Source organism: Artemia sp. Qi Xiang Cuo, chromosome 20, assembly GCF_049724085.1.
Source record: "Artemia sp. Qi Xiang Cuo chromosome 20, ASM4972408v1, whole genome shotgun sequence".
Classification (NCBI taxonomy): Eukaryota; Metazoa; Arthropoda; class Branchiopoda; order Anostraca; family Artemiidae; genus Artemia; species Artemia sp. Qi Xiang Cuo.
Genome location: NC_142813.1, coordinates 33,515,285 through 33,533,410, shown reverse-complemented (window position 1 = coordinate 33,533,410; position 18,126 = coordinate 33,515,285). Strand labels below are relative to the sequence as shown.

General features: G+C 34.6%; 1 protein-coding gene and 1 pseudogene across 1 annotated transcript in view; both read right to left on the bottom strand.

Moving 5' to 3' along the window:
• LOC148940122 (protein disulfide-isomerase-like) overlaps window positions 1-18,126 on the bottom strand; it is a 281,993-nt gene that overhangs the window by 79,286 nt on the left and 184,581 nt on the right. The window lies entirely within an intron of this gene.
• LOC148940124 (ubiquitin-conjugating enzyme E2 J2 pseudogene) lies at window positions 7,909-8,702 on the bottom strand (annotated as a pseudogene).

Below are 18,126 nucleotides of genomic sequence, written 5' to 3'. Positions count from 1 at the left end.
AATGCTACAATAACCTTGTTATGTGAACACACTCTATTAAAATGTTCCATCTTCACTTTTTTTTAGAGACATGACTTACGCGTTTATCGTTCCACTGCGTAAAAATACTGTTTTAATACATGCAATAGACTAGGTAGTGTCGATAACCGTTCATAGAATACCAGTGAGAAAGCCACATCGTGTCTCTGACCAATCATAGAGCACAATTGTTAGAACCGTAAGCATATTTTGACAAAATAAGATATATACAAAAAGAAAAAAATAAATAAAGTTGAAAAATTTCAAAGTTTAAAAAAAATAGTTAGTTTTTATGAAAAAAATATTGAATTATTAGTTCAGATTTTACAGAAATAGTTTTATTTTTCGATCCAAAAATGGACTTAAGTTTCATCTATGAACCAGAGAATTGTATTTTCCATAATTTTCTTACAAAAAACTATAGTTGCCGGTCAAAAACCCTTATTAGCTCAGATTGTACAGAAATAGTTTATTTTTTCGATCCAAAAAGGGACTTAAGTTTCACATTTGATCCAGAAAATTGTATTTTCCATAATTTTCTTGCAAAAAACTATAGTTTACGGTCAAAAACCCTTATTAACTCAGATTTTACAGAAATAGTTATATTTTTTCGATCCTAAAAAGGACATAAGTTTCACATTTGAACCAGAGAATTGTATTTTCCATAATTTCCTTGCAAAAAACTAGAGTTTACGGTCAAAAACCTTAATTAGCTCAGATTCCCCCCAAAAACATACTTTTCAGACATTTCTTGTTAAAAATTTATTTTCAATTAATTCATCCGGGTTTTCAAAAGTAATTCATGCCAGAGTACAGCACTATAACTAGTCTAAGACATCCACTCAATCATCGCCCCCACCCTCCCCCCAAAAAAATGCTCTTCAGACATTTCTTGTTAAAACTTTATTTTCAAATAATTCATTTGGGTTTTTCACAAGCAATTCGTACCACAGTACAGCACTATAACTAGTCTAAGACATCCACTCCATCATCACCCCCACTCCCCAAAACACTTTTCAGCCATTTCTTGTTAATTTTTTTTATTTCTTGACTATTCTAAATTGACAACACATCGAAGTATATTTTAAATTGACAATACTCTCCAAACATCACTTGTGTATTATACAGTACACAATCAACCCATCTCCCCCCCCCCAAAACACTTTTCAGCCAATTCTTGTTAATTTTTTTTTATTTCTTCACTATTTTAAATTGACAACACATCGAAGTATATTTTAAATTGACAACACTGTCCAAAAATCACTTGTGTATTATACAGTACAGAATCAACCCATCTCCCCCCAAAACACTTTTCAGAAATTTCCTGTTAAAATTTTGTTATTTTTAACTATTTTAAATTGACAACACATCGAAGTATATTTTAAATTGAAAACATTATCCAAAAATCACTTGTGTATTATACAGTTTACAATCAACCCATCTCCCCCCAAAAACACATTTCTGCCATTTCTTATTAAATTTTTTTTATTTCTAAACTATTTTAAATTGACAACACATCGAAGTATATTTTAAATTGACAACACTGTCCAAAAATCACTTGTGTATTATAAAGTATACAATCAACCCATCTCCCGCCAAAAACACTTTTCAGTAATTTCTTGTTATTTTTTTTATTTCTGAACTATTTTAAATTGGCAACACATCGAAGTATATTTTAAATAGAAAACATTGTCCAAAAATCACTTGTGTATTATACAGTAAACAATCAACCCATCTACCTCCCCCCAAAAAAAACATTTTTCGGCAATTTCTTGTTAATTTTTTTTATTTCTTAACTATTCAAAATTGACAACACATTGAAGTGTATTCTAAATTGGCAACACTGTCCAAACATCACTTGTGTATTATACAGTACACAATCAACCAATCTCCCCCCCCCCCCAAAATACTTTTCAGCCATTTCTTGTTATTTTTTTTATTTCTTAAATATTTTAAATTAACAACACATCGATGTATATTTTAAATTGACAACACTGTCCAAAAATCACTTGTGTATTATACAGTACACAATCAACCCATCTCCCGCCAAAACACTTTTCAGCTTTTTCTTGTTAAAATTTTTATTTCTAAACTAATTTAAATTGACAACATATCGAAGTATAATTTAAAAATTGACATCACTCCAAAAATCACTTGTGTATTATACAGTACACAATCAACCCATCTCCCCCCAAAACGCTTTTCAGCCATTTCTTGTTAAAATTTTTTATTTCTAAACTATTTTAAATTGACAATACATTGAAGTATATTTTAAAAATTGACATCACTGTCCAAAAACATCACTTGTGTATTATACAGTACACAATCAACCCATCTCCCCCCCCCCCCAAAAAAAAACACTTTTAAGCCATTTCGTTTTAAATTTTTTTATTTCTTAACTATTTTAAATTGGCAACACATCGAAGTATATTTTAAATTGACAATACTGTCCAAAAATCACTTGTGTATTATACAGTACACAATCAACCCATCTCCCCCCAAAACTCTTTTGCAGCCATTTTTTGTTAAAATTTTTATTTCTAAACTATTTTAAATTGACAACACATCGAAGTATATTTTAAAAATTGACATCATTTTCCAAAAATCACTTGTGTATTATACAGTACACAATCAACCCATCTCCCCCCAAAAGACTTTTCAGAAATTTCTTGTTAAATTTTTTTTTCTAAACTATTTTAAATTGACAACAAATCGAAGTATATTTTAAACTGACAACACTGTCCAGAAATCACTTGTGTATTATACAGTATACAATCAACCCTTCTCCTCCCCCCCAAAGAAAACACTTTTCAGCCATTTCTTGTTTAAATTTTTTATTTCAAGTCAATCACACGGGTTTTTGCTAGCAAGTCGGCTCTGAAGTATTCGTAAATGCTGAACTCTTTTTTTCCACCTTAATAGGATCAAATTTGCAAATTCTAAACCCTTTTTTTTGCAAATGTCAAACAAAGAATTCTGATTGTAGAGTCTAAATTTTTAAATAACAAAGCCTACACCCATTTACACGCTGTGCTTTCAAAACCCATCTGATTGAAAACATGAAAAGGTGCCAAGGAATGTAATCTCCTCAAAACTTAATTTTTTTGGCAATTTGCACGTCAAACAATTCTTAATACAGCTTTTCAAAATGTTCACGTGTAAATACAGTGTCAAAGTTATGGGTTTTTCATGCGCAATTCATGTACCCTTCGTATTGCATACACTATTATCTTGCCCCATTTCTTGTACCGTTTCATGTACCCCTGAAACCTTATACTAGGTAACTACTACTAACAATAACCAGATGTCTACATCCATGAATGTTGTTGAACTTATGTTGACATCCATCAAACATTGACAAAATCCTTTTAAAATATCAAAGTGAGAAAAACCATGAAAAAACATCCACAGGGAGAAAAACCATGTTTTTTCATTCTCAGTGAGAAAAACCATGAAAACATGCATAAATTATATATCGCCTGTGCTGGTACCCCCTTCCCTACAAATCTGAGGGAAGGATGGGGTTTTCTAGCTCTAAGCAAATCTGAATTTAATTAAAATCTCTTGAACTTGGAATTAACAATATTATGGTTTTGCTCTTATTGATTTTTATCCATTTGTCTTTGTTGATTTCGTTGATTTTTTCTTTTCTGTGTCTGGCCCTTCTTACTATATAATCCGGAAGTGTCCGTAACTAATCTGACGTCTGCGAAATGCAACGGCTATCTAAAGTGTAAAGCCAAAAAAAGACTTATATTTTAGCCTTTCCATCCATAGCACCATAAATACCTCCAATTCAAGGGAAAAAGTTCGGTGAAATCAAGTTCAAACTGCATAAATTCAGGGCAAATTTGTCTTAATACCTGGCAGTAGAGATCCAAATCCAAAGGTTCTAGCACCCCCAAAACTGGAAATGAAACCCGTTCTACAAGTATACAGCGTAATTCATTTATCCATCAAAAATAAGCAAGTGACCTAATCCATAGCACAATGCTTTTGGAAATCAGTTCTATTCTTTTATCTACAACCTTATAGCAATTCAAATTACAAAAGTAAATTAAAACCAAATTTTTCAACATAACAATTGTGCGTTCAATTGCGGCCCCATAAGGTAACAGTATTTTTCTTACCTGTTAACTAAAAAAATTATGTTTTTGAAGACTAAAAATGAAAGTACGAATTGGACAAGACGTAATAAGTTATTCCTGTAATAAATAATAAAGTTTTATATTCCATCCTGACTTAGCAGGCTCATAGCAGGCACATTATATTTACAAAATTTCACTTGTAAAAAATCACGCTGCGACCAAACTTATTTCTATTTTAGACAACCAGTAGCCACAGCATATAGTATATGAAATGAACACCATACCCGTAAATAGGTATTTAATTAGTGATTGAAAAATAATGTTTGAATACTTGATCCCCTACACAGAAGAAGTTAGGTTAAACCGTATAAAAAATAAGCAGATGTCTTATGCGTTCCATAAGATGACAATGAACTACTACTGTCAATGAGCGACTGTTTCCACACATACCTGACCCAGCTGTATATCGTTGCGTCATCCCTATTAAATATCTTTACGAGCGTACCGTGGTGTCAATCCGCGGATAACTTGGCTGCAGTTCAGATGGCTCGGAAGATTTCTTTTGAATAGACAATTCACGTAGCCAATGAGTACTTTAGAACTTTATTTGTGGAGATCACCGCCTGATGATCCAAAAATTATTCAGGTTGTTTTTCTGCATTCAGAATTTCGTCTTCAGTTGGCAGCTCGATGGTAATATTGAGCTGGTCAACTGTGCTGATTGAAAATTAGGTAGGATGCATCTAAAAAAAATTACAGATACAGTTCTCTTTTGTTTCTATGCCTGGTGTTCGGGAGGCTTTTTTGACAAGTCTGATTTACTAAGTATATACATCTTTTTATAGCGCAATAAATCTTACAAGTAAAGATGCGTGTAGATTTTACAACAATGATGAACCTCCAACAGAATATTGGCATAAATATCAACAGTGGCAAGAAGAAGTCTTCGAGAACCGTATGTTAAATGATGAATGATGAATGATGAAACACATGACTGTGTTTCCACCGTGCAACATGGAGTGGAAACCAGATATAGGAACTAAGGTTTAGTGCACTACATCGATGTAAATATTTTTATTAATCTGCGGCTTTCAAAACTTGCTAAAATATTAGCTTGAAAAATAATAAATAGCAAAATCATTTGAAATTTTCAGACAGGTAAAATTACACCATAAAAGTGTTGATAAAGAAAAAAAAACAGAACTGGAATAAAATTGCATAACCAATGTCTTTTCATTTTCTCAATTAAACTCGGAAAATAATAACATTTAAAATTCTCTGTTATCTCGTAACAATCATCGGAATGTTTTCTAAAGAAATATTTGGAGGTATAGTTGTCATATACAGCAAGGTGAAATCATTTAAAACACGGAACAAATCTACTAAACGAACAACAATTACTTTGCCGCATATTGTTGTTCTGACTATACTGTTGATGAACAGTATAGTCATGTATATAGGAGACACACAGTTTTACATACCATTGCTTAGGGGGGGGGGGCTTGAACTCCCCATCTGAAATTTATGTCTGGCTCGTAAAACGTAACAAAAATGCATATTAACAAATTTTTAATGCGGTTTCAAAAGTTTTTTCTGTTCAAAATCTGGGCCTAATTTGAAACTAGGGCCAAAACTTTTGAAACCGCATTAGAAATTTGTCAATATGCATTTTCGTTACGTTTTACGAGCCAGACATAAATTTCGGAAGATGGTTGGTGAAGATGGTTCCCTTACTGGTGCTAATTTATTTTGACAAGAATGGTCTTAAAATGTCAACGAGTTGGCTGAAAAGGATAAAATATCTTGTTCATTTATTTGGTTGTTCTATTAAATCACTTTTAATTCCACTTACAGTTTGTGCCAAGTTTCAAATATAAAGTTTGCTTTTTATAATCCCAGCCAGATACTAATCTCAAAACAATCCTGCGGTAATATATCTCACCCTATTCTTTCTCCTTCTGTGCTTAATAAATTATTTAAGGGACTTGCTCTGTTTTTAAATTATTTAATTTATTTAGAAAATATGTTAAAAAAATTAGCTGAGAGTTAAATAAAAAAAAAAATAATAAATAAACGCTTTGCTGGAAACGATTCGCCCTAGCCCTAGGTGTGGAAATTGAACCCTTTTCAAAATTGTTTTCAGTGAAAATACATCTGGCTTTGTATCATTCTACAATTGGTACTATTGAGATGTTAATCTGTTAGAAAAACAATTTTTACTTTCTAGAAATGTAAAAAATTCCAATTGAAATATTTGAAGGCACTTCCACTGCACAAATACCTCCCCCCCACCATCCCACGATCTCCAACCACTCCTTATGTGTTAATATATACTCTGAATTATATATTTCTTATGTGTTTATATAGTGTCTGCGTTATGTGTCAATGTAGATTCAATGTTTCTTTTGCAATAGCCCAATTTCTAGCCCAACACAAAGTCTTTTTTTTCAATTAAAGTACCACACAAAAAATATTTTCAAAATGAGTTTAAAATAAAGTTTAAAATTAGCTTATTTTAAACTGATGATAATTAAAATGTATGATCCTCATATAAACAGCTTATATTTGTCAAAGAAACTTTCGAATTTAACATTTAACAAAATAAATGTCAATTTATCTCTTATTTTCTGGATACTTTTAAAATTTTCATCTCTAAACTAAAACGATTTTCATTTACCAAATAAAAAAAAAATCCAAAAATATGTGCCATGTTTGCACTAGTAGTTGTTGTATCAAAGAAACATATGATTGCCAAGCTATTTAACGTTCCGACACTAAGCTATAGCCCAAAATTTTTCTAAAAATTTAAATTTTGGTTACCTAGGCTGGGAAAACATCTTTTTTTATTTTTACCAACCTGGAAAGAAAAATCCCTAAATAAAAATGTCATATTTCAACCTAGGATTCATTTCTACCAAAACAAGTGAATCATCTTACTGGAGCCAAAGTCAGGGGATTTGAGGTGGATGATTGGGAAGATTTCTCTCAGGAGAATACAATTCCAGGGGTAAAAAGGCAATGAAAAATTTTGTGCTTATGTGTAAAAAAAAAAATCAAAAATTGTGTTTTAGAGCGTATAGGGCATTTACCCCTAAGAAATATACCCTGACGTCATATCTATCGGATGGCTTATTTAGCACAAACAATAGATCATTTTACTTTCCATGCCGCTAAATGAGTGTTTCAGCAAAGGGTAAATTTTTTTCTGGTCTTTAGAAGGCACGGGGCTATCAGCAAACTCATGTTAATTTTTTCTCGTTTTGTGTTTGACTCGGTTATTTATTGTAATTTCTGTTCGTTCTGATTTTCACATAGTTATTAATACTGATTTGTTGTAGTGTTACATGGAGGGCTATTTACAAATTTTTTCTTCTTTTTGGCTTAGTGGAACTCTTTTTTTGAAAGACTTGCTTTGTGGAAAGCGTTTTCTAAATTAATCACTAGCAAAGCTAATGTTACTTTAAATGGTGGATTTTGGCATAGATAGAAAAGGCATTGCATTTGAGAATGTACCTAAGAACAATAAGAATTTGTGAGAAAAAAATTGCATTTTATCGTCCATTTTCAAAAAAAATTTTGAAACTCGTCTGAGGCTTTAGTCTTCTCTTGGATAGAAAATAGTTTTATCTAAGGTCCAAATGTAGGTTATAAACGACAAAACTTGAATTATGAAATAAAGAAATTTTAATAACTAAGCTTTCTTAATAAGTTTGTACAGAATTTTTGCGGGTATGGCTAGATGGTGTTGACGTTTTTACTTCTCAGTGACAAAATTAAGTTTCCGTTCTTTTATAGGAAAGCGTTAGTTAATAGCAGGGCTGAGAACGAATTGAATGAAATCACGCACTAAAACTGTAAAATTCGCAAGACGGATTCTTAGCCAATTTGCTATTCCAGCTATATTTAGCGAACCTAAGGGATTTCCAGATTCAACTGATTCTACTTTGGCTGCATTTTCAGTTTTCAATTTTCTCCTTTGAACTTCAGCTGACATTTTATCATACAATTCTGGGAATAGTTCTTTGACTATGCTCTTCTTCAGGTTAAAATCTAAACTGTCAATAGCCATCTTGTGCTTCTCATAAGCTGAGGTTGTTATAGTATGAAGTGCAGGGCTTTTATCTAGCATGAAACTAAGAAACCCCTCAAGGAGGGTAGAAACTGTCCAAGTAGGGTTCCATGAACCAGGGTGATAAGCGCTCATGGACATACAAATACTTCTATCTACTGCAAACCTTCCATTTGGTGTGATCATATAAAATTGTGGGGGGCTGTAGGGATAATCTTTAGGAAAGACCAATTTTCCATGATAATAACCCCCTTCAAATGGACTATCTTCTGGTCCTTGTATTATAAAATGCCATTCAAGAATATTTGACGGTAGTGGTTCAGCAGCTATATATGGCATTGGATCTTTTTTTAGATGTACATAATCTTGCTTAAGCCGACGAATCGCTATTTCCATAATTTGAATATTTCTACTCTGCCATTCCTGAGTTAGTTGTATAATACAGTGGAAATTCTGCTGCTGAAATAATCCATTCTTTTTTACTAGGATGTTACAAAAGTTGTAGAGATTTTGTACAAGTTGCTACAGCTTTTTCCAGTATTTCTGCTGTTAATGTTTTTTTGTCCAGCATATTAAAAAATGTTGAATTTCATTCAAGAATGATACCATACTATTTTTCATAACTCGCATCATAAGCGTTTAAAGATGACGCAAGTCAACAAAACAACTAAGTCACACCAAATAGTTCGGTTTATTGTATTTAGTCTATATGAGTGTACTGGCCTACTGAAAAAAAGTAAAAGCATAATTTGTAAACTTAGATAGATGCTCTATCCAAAATATAATTATGTAAAAACTTAAGCAAGCTCAGTTTATAGTAAAGTGCTGGTCTGTAGAATTCTATAGATATCAGAAAATATAATTATACAGTTTATATAAACAAGTTGTGTAAATATTGCGCAATCTGCAAAACAGGTATTGTTCGCCTTCAGTTTTGACTTTATTCTTTGATTCATTAAGAAATTCTTTATTTTTTAAATTAATACCCTTAGATTTGGGTTCCCGCATGCACCAACATATATTTACTCAACATCAAAAACCTATACTCTTACGATTTTCCGTATTTTGTTTTCATATAGTTTACTTCCAAATTTAATTAAGGAACAGACTCACCTCTTAGATCAAATTAAATAAAAAAAACAAGTTTTTTAAACTGAAAGTAAGGAGCGACATTAAAACTTAAAACGAACAGAAATTATTCTGTATATGAAAGGGGCTATCCCCTCCTCAACGCTTCGCTCTTTACGCTTAAGTTTTTTATTGTTTAAAAAAAAAAGTTATGAGACAAAGTCAAACTTTAGCGTAAAGAGCGAGGCGTTGAGGAGGGGACAGCCCCTTTCATATACGGAATAATTTCTGTTCGTTTTAAGTTTTAATGTGGCTCCTTACTTTCAGTTTAAAAAACTTGTTTTTTTATTAAATTTCTGATCGTTTTTTAGTTAATACAACTTTTATTTTGGCTCACCGTCATTGAATAAGTAAACAAAATTTCCATAAAAATTTTACTTTTCTTTTGCTAAATGGATGTCTCTAAATTTGGTTATGACGTAATTTACAAATTAGCTTACGGAAATAACTTCTATATTCGTATATTTTTCTTCTAGCAAAAAATACGAAGTTGCAGATTTTTGCAGATATGAGCTTGAAACCTGTGTAATAGGGTTTTCTGATACGCTGAATCTGACAGTGTGATTTTCATTAAAATTCTTTCACTTGTGGGGGATGTTTCCACCCTCTTTAAAAAATCGGGTAAATTTTCTCAGGCTCGTAGCCTTTGATGAGTAATACTAAACTTAATAAAATCTATATATTTAGAATCAGCATTATAAACCCATTCTTTTGATACATTTATTGACATCAAAACTCCGTATTTAAAAGTTTCGATCACTATTGAGCCGTATCGCTTGTTTTCTTATTGTTTTTTTTTATTACGTATATGTTATTACGTATATGATGGGATTCTCCCTTTAGTCAATACCTCTCTCTTTACGTTAAAAGTTAAAAACAAATTTAATTCACCAACCCCTGAATCACAAAGGCTGTTTAGTTAGAATAGATAGCTCTTTTGAAAGCACTAAAAAAAACTGTAGCGTAAAGAGCGAGGTATTGACTTGGGGGAGAACCCCTCATATACGTTATAATTTCTGTTAGTTTTAAGTTCTAATGTTGCTTCTTATTTTCAGTTGAAAAAAAACTTGTTTTTTTTAAATTTAATTTCTGATCGTTTTTTAAATAATGCTTGGAAATCCAGTGCTCCCTTAATAGAAATGTCCCCTATGCCAAAGAAACTACCTCCACGGAAAGATTCTCCCGAGTACCTCCCTCCTCCACTCCCATCCTCCAGAAAAAATATCCTTCCTGAAAATGTCTGTATATTTCCCAATAACCAATAAATAATGCTGGTTAGTCCGGCGCCCCCTTCATGGCAATTTCCCTTCCAAACATGAAAACTTCCTTCATGGACAGATCTTCCAACATAACCTCCAACCCTACCCCCCTACCCCTCCCCCCCTCACTACCAGAAAAAAACCCTCCCGAAACGTCTGTATACTTCCCAATAACCAATACTATATGTTAACATTTGGTAAAGTTCATAACTTTTAGCCCTCCCCCCGGGGACTTCGGGGGATTAAGTCATTAAACACATTTATCATATTTTTGACCATGCTGAACAAAATGGCTATCTCAAAATTTTGATCAGATGACTTTGGGGAAAAAATGAGCGTGGGAGGGGGCCTAGTTGACCTCCATTTTTTTTGGTCCCTTAAAAAGGGCACTAAAACTTTTAATTTTCGTTCCAATTAGCCCGTTCACGATATTCTAGGGACACTGGGTCGATACGATCACCCCTGGAGAAAAAAAAACAAAAAAAACGCATCCGTGATTTTTCTTCTGGCAATAAATGCAAAATTCCACATTTTTGTAGATAAGAGCTTGAAACCTCTATAGTAGGGTTCTCTGATACGCTGAATATGATGGTGCAATTTTCATTAAGGTTCTATAACTTTTATGGGGTCTTTCCTCCTTTTTTGAAAATCAGCCAAATATTCTCAGGCGCGTAGCTTTTGATGGGTAGGACTAAATTTAATAAAAATTATATATTTGAAATCAACATTGAAATCTGATTCTTTTTATGTTTCTATTAGTATCAAAAACCCGTTTTCTAGAGTTTTGGTTACCATTGAGACGGATCGCTCCTTACTTACAGTTCCTTACCACGAACTGTTTGATATAATTAGAAGATAAATCAAAATTACAAAATAATGAAAGGAGCCATGCTGTCATTGCAATTTACCCATGACACCGTTTAAAATCTTTTCTGGTTCAGTACAAGTTTTATGCGCAGAATAAGAGAAAATTAGAAACTCTGTTCTGGATCTGCGTGAAGAGCTAAAAGTGTGAAGAATTAGAAAAACAACCAACCAAGAGTCAGAATTGCTGGAAAACATAGCCTGAAGTACGGTAAAATAAGTGACTAGAGCAGAAACTAAAATGGAAAAGAAGAAATTGAGAGTTTAGAAAAAGAAGTAAAAAGAAGCCAAATAAACTAGAAAAAAGAAAAGCGTAAATTTAACATTGAAGCGAATAGTGGGAAACTTAGTGAAGAATTTATAGAAACTACAATAGATCATATTGAAATAGTGAAGAGTGAAGCTGGTATTAGTAATGAAGAAAATCAAATGCAAGTTCCCATAAGACAAGCCTTGAAAAATGTGCCTCATTAATTACCTGTTAGAATATTTTTGTTAGTAATATGTCAATGTAATACAATGAGACATATGTTTAAATAGAATAAGAAATACTTTAATTGAACAGGGTGGACACTGTCATTGAAATAGGTTTTCTAGATTTTGGTATTTTAGAGACACGACTTATGTGTTCGCGAGTATAGTAGAGGTGCCGTTGGGAATACCACTTACAGTTTCTGCCAAGTTTCAAATATAAAGTTTACTTTTTATAATCCCAGTCAAGTACTAATCTCAAAACAATCTTGTGGTATTATACAACAGACAGGCCTAGTTGAAGGAAATATTTCTCCATTTAACAATCAGGGTCACTTGGTTGCGGTACTCACAAGAAAGTATTTGTTCTTCTTATGCCTGTCTTCTGACAAAGTGTTTGGCCTGTTTTTTCAATTTAATCTTATAACAAGTGTGATATACTAAAATTACTCTGAAAGTACTGAATATGCCATTAATCTATATGAAAAAATAAACAATTGTTTTTCACAACCATCCTTCTTTGTATAAGGTAAAAGATCACATTTATTTAAAAGGTGATCTAATAGAGGACATATTTATTAATAAATTTGGCTGTTCAAAATAGCATCCTTATGTTTGCTATATAAAGAAATATTGATCTCGCTAACCCTTTATAGTATTTACCGTATTTTCTTTAGTTTGCTAACTGTATTATAGCCGATAAAATATGAGGACTGCAGATTCCTTTTTTCGCTTAATTCGCCCTAGGACTGCAGAATTTGCGATATCTTGAATGATATTTAAGAAATTTGCATAACATATGAAAAAGTTTTTGATGTATTTATGCTAGGTATCTGAAACTAGTTTACAATCTAGCTCCACATTCACAACCTAATGCAGAACCGATGATCAAAAATGCGAAAAACATAAATAGCCAAAAAAAGGTAGTGAACTATTGTAAAATAGTTCTCAAAAAAAATTTCAAAACAATCTTATCAAAACAATAAAAAAAATCGTATCTGTAGCCTGACATTCGATAAAATTATGTTTTTATGCACAAATGTCTTCCAATATATATTGAAATACTCTCAGACAATTCATGTCAGCGAATCCTCATGTTTAAAATTCTTTAGGGGTGATGCGAATCGTTTTGAACCCCCATACACTTATTGTGTGTCTGTCGCTTAGGCAATTTAAGCTAGCAGACCTAGAGTAGTGCAGCTGCTACGAATCCATTGGACAAAGAGTAGAACAGGCTTCAAATCTTGGAACTGTCTGAAAAAGCAAGGAGCAAAAGATATTATCCGACGAGTAGCTTTTATGCACCTTACAAGCCCCGTTGCGTTGCACTGGAGGGAAACTCAGCAAAAGAAGATCACTTTCAAAGGAAAAGTATACAGCGCTGTGCCCAGGGTTGTCAAAAATAAACAGGAATCGAGTACCTACTTGCGAGGACCCAACCTGCCCAGTAGAGGAGGTATCTGCTAGTCAACTACCGGTTGGTTTGCTAGTATATCAATATAGTATAACTACAGTAGAGTAAAGAGAAACAATACCAAGGAGACTACCCCTAACTATATCTGGCATTGAACGTGTATATGACAAACTTTTTTTGTGCAAACGTAATTGTTTTAGAAAGCTATCTACTAGGTCTGCACCGTGTGCCGTCTAAAAGGAGTTTACTACCATACGTTTAGCCTTACGATTTAAAATTAACCTAATTCTGGTAATTTATTGTTTATAGGTGTGCGAAGTTTTTCGGCTTCACGGAGAAACTTAGTTTAGCCGTGGATTTTATTTACAGGTATCTAAGTAATACATAAGATGTTCCAAAACAGCAATTACAATTAATTGGTAATCATCTCTTTTATGTGTGTGTGTGTGTGTGTGTGTGTGTGTGTGTGTGTGTGTGTGTGTGTGTGTGTGTGTGTGTGTGTGTGTGTGTGTGTGTGTGTGTGTGTGTGTGTGTGTGTGTGTGTGTGTGTGTGTGTGTGTGTGTGTGTGTGTGTGTGTGTGTGTGTGTGTGTGTGTGTGTGTGTGTGTGTGTGTGTGTGTGTGTGTGTGTGTGTGTGTGTGTGTGTGTGTGTGTGTGTGTGTGTGTGTGTGTGTGTGTGTGTGTGTGTGTGTGTGTGTGTGTGTGTGTGTGTGTGTGTGTGTGTGTGTGTGTGTGTGTGTGTGTGTGTGTGTGTGTGTGTGTGTGTGTGTGTGTGTGTGTGTGTGTGTGTGTGTGTGTGTGTGTGTGTGTGTGTGTGTGTGTGTGTGTGTGTGTGTGTGTGTGTGTGTGTGTGTGTGTGTGTGTGTGTGTGTGTGTGTGTGTGTGTGTGTGTGTGTGTGTGTGTGTGTGTGTGTGTGTGTGTGTGTGTGTGTGTGTGTGTGTGTGTGTGTGTGTGTGTGTGTGTGTGTGTGTGTGTGTGTGTGTGTGTGTGTGTGTGTGTGTGTGTGTGTGTGTGTGTGTGTGTGTGTGTGTGTGTGTGTGTGTGTGTGTGTGTGTGTGTGTGTGTGTGTGTGTGTGTGTGTGTGTGTGTGTGTGTGTGTGTGTGTGTGTGTGTGTGTGTGGTGTGTGTGTTTGTCTGTGTGTTTGCGCGTTTCAAATGTTAGAAGGCGCTTACAATGATGATGGAAGGTGATGTAGGGATTCTAGAGAGTAGTTTTAGTGTGGTACTGTGGGCTGGATTGCTTGCGAAAACCTGAATGAGTGAGTAGAAAAATTTTTCAATGAAAAAATGAGTGAAAAGTGTTTTTGGGAGATGGGACGGTGGCAAAAGGGTGTCTAAGAGTAGTTATATTGTGAAACTGTGGGCCGAGTTGCTCGTGAAATATCCGAATGAATGCCTTGAAAATAAAATTTTAACAAGAAATATCTGAAAAATGTTTTTGGGGAGATAAGGTGATGACAGAAGCGTGTCTTAGATTATTTATATTGTGATATTGTGGGCCAAATTGCTCGTGAAAACCCGAATGAATGAGTTGAAGTAAAATTTTTAACAAGAAATGTCTGAAAAGTGTTTTTGGGGAGATGGGGTGATGACAGAGGAGGGTCTTAGAGTAGTTATAGTGCTTTACTGTGGGCCATATTGTTCGCAAAAACCCGAATGAATGACTTGAAAATGAAAAATTTTAACGAGAAATATCTGAAAAGTATTTTAGGGGAGATGGGGTGATGACAAAGGAGGGTCTTAGAGTTGTTATAGTGCTCTACTGTGGGCCGAATCTCTCGCGAAAACCCGAATGAATGACTTGAAAATAAAAAAATTTAACGAGAAATGTCTGAAAAGGGTTTTGTGGGGAGATGGGGCGGTGAAAAAGGGGGGGACTTAGAGTAGTTATATTGTGATACTGTGGGCAAAATTGCTCGTGTAAACCCGAATGAATGACTTGAAAATAAAATTTTTAACCAGAAATGTCAGAAACGTGTTTTTGGGAGATGGCGCGATGAAAGAGGGGTGTCTTAGAGTAGTTGTAGTGCTCTACTGTGGCATGAATTGCTTGCGAAAAACCCGAATGAATGACTTGAAATAAAACTTTTAACGAGAAATGTATGAAAAGTGTTTTTGGGGAGAAGGGACGATGGTAGAAGGGTGTCTTAGAGTGGTTGTATTGTTATACTGTGGGTCGAGTTGCTCGCAAAAACCAGAATGAATGAGTTGAAATTAAAATTTTTAACAAGAAATATCTGAAAAGTGTTTTTGGGGAGATGGTGCGATGACAGAGGGGGGTCCTAGAATAGTTATAGTGCTGTACTGTGGGCCAAATTGCTCGCGAAAACCCGAATGAATGACTTGAAAATAAAATTTTTAACGAGAAATGTCATAAAAGTGTTTTTGGGGAGAAGGGACGATGGTAGAAGGGTGTCTTAGAGTGGTTGTATTGTTATACTGTGGGTCGAGTTGCTCGCAAAAACCAGAATGAATGAGTTGAAATTAAAATTTTTAACAAGAAATATCTGAAAAGTGTTTTTGGGGAGATGGTGCGATGACAGAGGGGTGTCTTGGAGTAGTTATATTTTGATACTGTGGGCCAAATTGTTCGCGAAAACCCGAATGAATGACTTGAAAATAAAATTTTTAACGAGAAATGTCTGCAAAGTGTTTTTGGGAGATGGGGCGATGACAGAAGGGTGTCTTAGAGTAGTTATAGTGCTGTACTGTCCGTCGAATTGCTCGCGAGAAAGCCCAAATGAATTACTTGAAATAAAATTTTTAACAAGAAATTTCTGAAAAGTGTTTTTGGGGATATGGGGCGAAGATAGGGGTATGTCACAGGGGGATTAATAGTGTAACATTATGGGATGACATGCTTAGAGTAGTTATAGTGCTGTACTGTCGGTCGAATTGCTCGCGAGAAAGCCCAAATGAATTACTTGAAATAAAACTTTTAACAAGAAATGTCTGAGAAGTGTTTTTGGGGAGATGGGGCGATGATAGGGGTATGTCACAGGGGGATTAATAGTGTAGCATTGTGAGATGACATACTTAGAGCATCAAATACTATCAAAGAAAGGTGGGCTTCTCTGTTTTCAAGGGGGGGGGTGTCATGTGGAGAGCTGATCTAGTGTGAAAACAGTTTTGTAGCACCATTCTGCTCTGGACCATAAGTATACTTTTTATCGCTTTGAACATCTGCTCTTCTCGCATAATGATCTTCCAATCTCTCCCATTAGGTATTTTTGCTTAAGATATACATCGCCGTTAATACGCAATATGGATATGTATGTGGCATGCTGGAGTTCCATGGGGTCCTGTTAGACTTGTTTGTGAGATACGCTTGTATCATTCATATTAGATCTCATCATGGGAAATACAGGGGGTCTTCAGAAAAAACAATGAATCAATGACTGAAATTTTAGCAGGGCATGAATCTTGCTAGCTGAGCAGTAGAAACAGGGATGCTCTGACGTTAGAGGGTTGCCGTAGAAATTATATGATAACTTCCCTATTATTACTACATTTTATGTTATCTTGAGCAATAGCGTTTTTTAGCATTTTTTATCGCCTAGCCGAAGCCCGGATTCCGTCCCAAGAATGCGTAAACCTAGATCAAACTCCCCCACTAAGCGTAGGATGGCCAGACTCCGTCCCCCAAAAACAGTAGACACAGATCAAACTCCCCCTACGGCGCATAGAGTGGATTGAAATAAGAATTTGTCGAAATAAAACTTCACCTTCTTCCGTTTTTTGATATTTTAGTGAAAAATATACCCTTGGCTAAGAGAAACCGTTCAGGGGGGACTGGACAATTCCCCGGAGGCGAGCAACGCGTAGGTCGGTACTTTAGTGGATGGAGGCTGGATAACAATAAATGTACGCTTGAATCTCCTCCCCCACAGACGGTGCCCCCTCCCCTGAAGTCCTCTCCCTTTATCTTTCCTTAAATTAGGCATGTTATTATTTTTCCTTTTAAAGCCACAATAACACCATCCTCTGAAAATAAAGGCTACTATGTGGGAGCCGGAAAATACTGTTAGGATATTGTGAAATATCCATGCATTTATCTTAATGAAAAAGGAGTATTTCCTTAAAAGCTCTTAATATGTAGAAAAAAAAACGAATGGTGTTTTGATCGAAAAATAAAACACAGAAAAAGAAAGGCTTTTCGGTGAAAAATGTTAAAATGGTATTATATGGCAGTGATGGATGCGCAATCATGGTTTGTTTACACATTGCGGAAATTTATGCGGATTTAGCACTCCGTGCGGAAATTCCGTCTGTTTTCGTGCTAGAAAAAATCTCTAGTTTTCCGCAACGTTTTGGTCAAATCAGGACGGAATCTTGGCAAGATTTTTAAATGAATAAAATCATGAGTATGGATTATCAAAAACTACGATCTTTTTGGTTCAAGGCTACCTCAGCTTCTATGATCCTGCGCACGCAGGCTGTCAAAGAACTAAGAAAAACGGTTTCATTTGGCTCTCTATTGCTCAACAGCTTTCAGAAGGGGGTAAGAACATAGGTCATGCTGTTGCAATAATTTGAAATCTTTGCCTTAAAATGCAGCGTTATTTTAGCCAAAGTTCGAACAGAAACGGACGGATTTCCGCATGGATTTCCGCAATGTGTAAACGAACCATCAATGTGTACCGCCATTAAGTTAATGAAAAAAGCTTTGGGGGTTTTGAGCGAAAAAAGAATCGCCGAAAAAGAAAGGCTTTAGGGCAAAAAATAAATAGTATTGAAAAATAGTATTAAATAGTATAAAATAGTATTATCTGGCAGTGAGGGATGTGCAATCATTACGTAAAGTCTGTACCGTC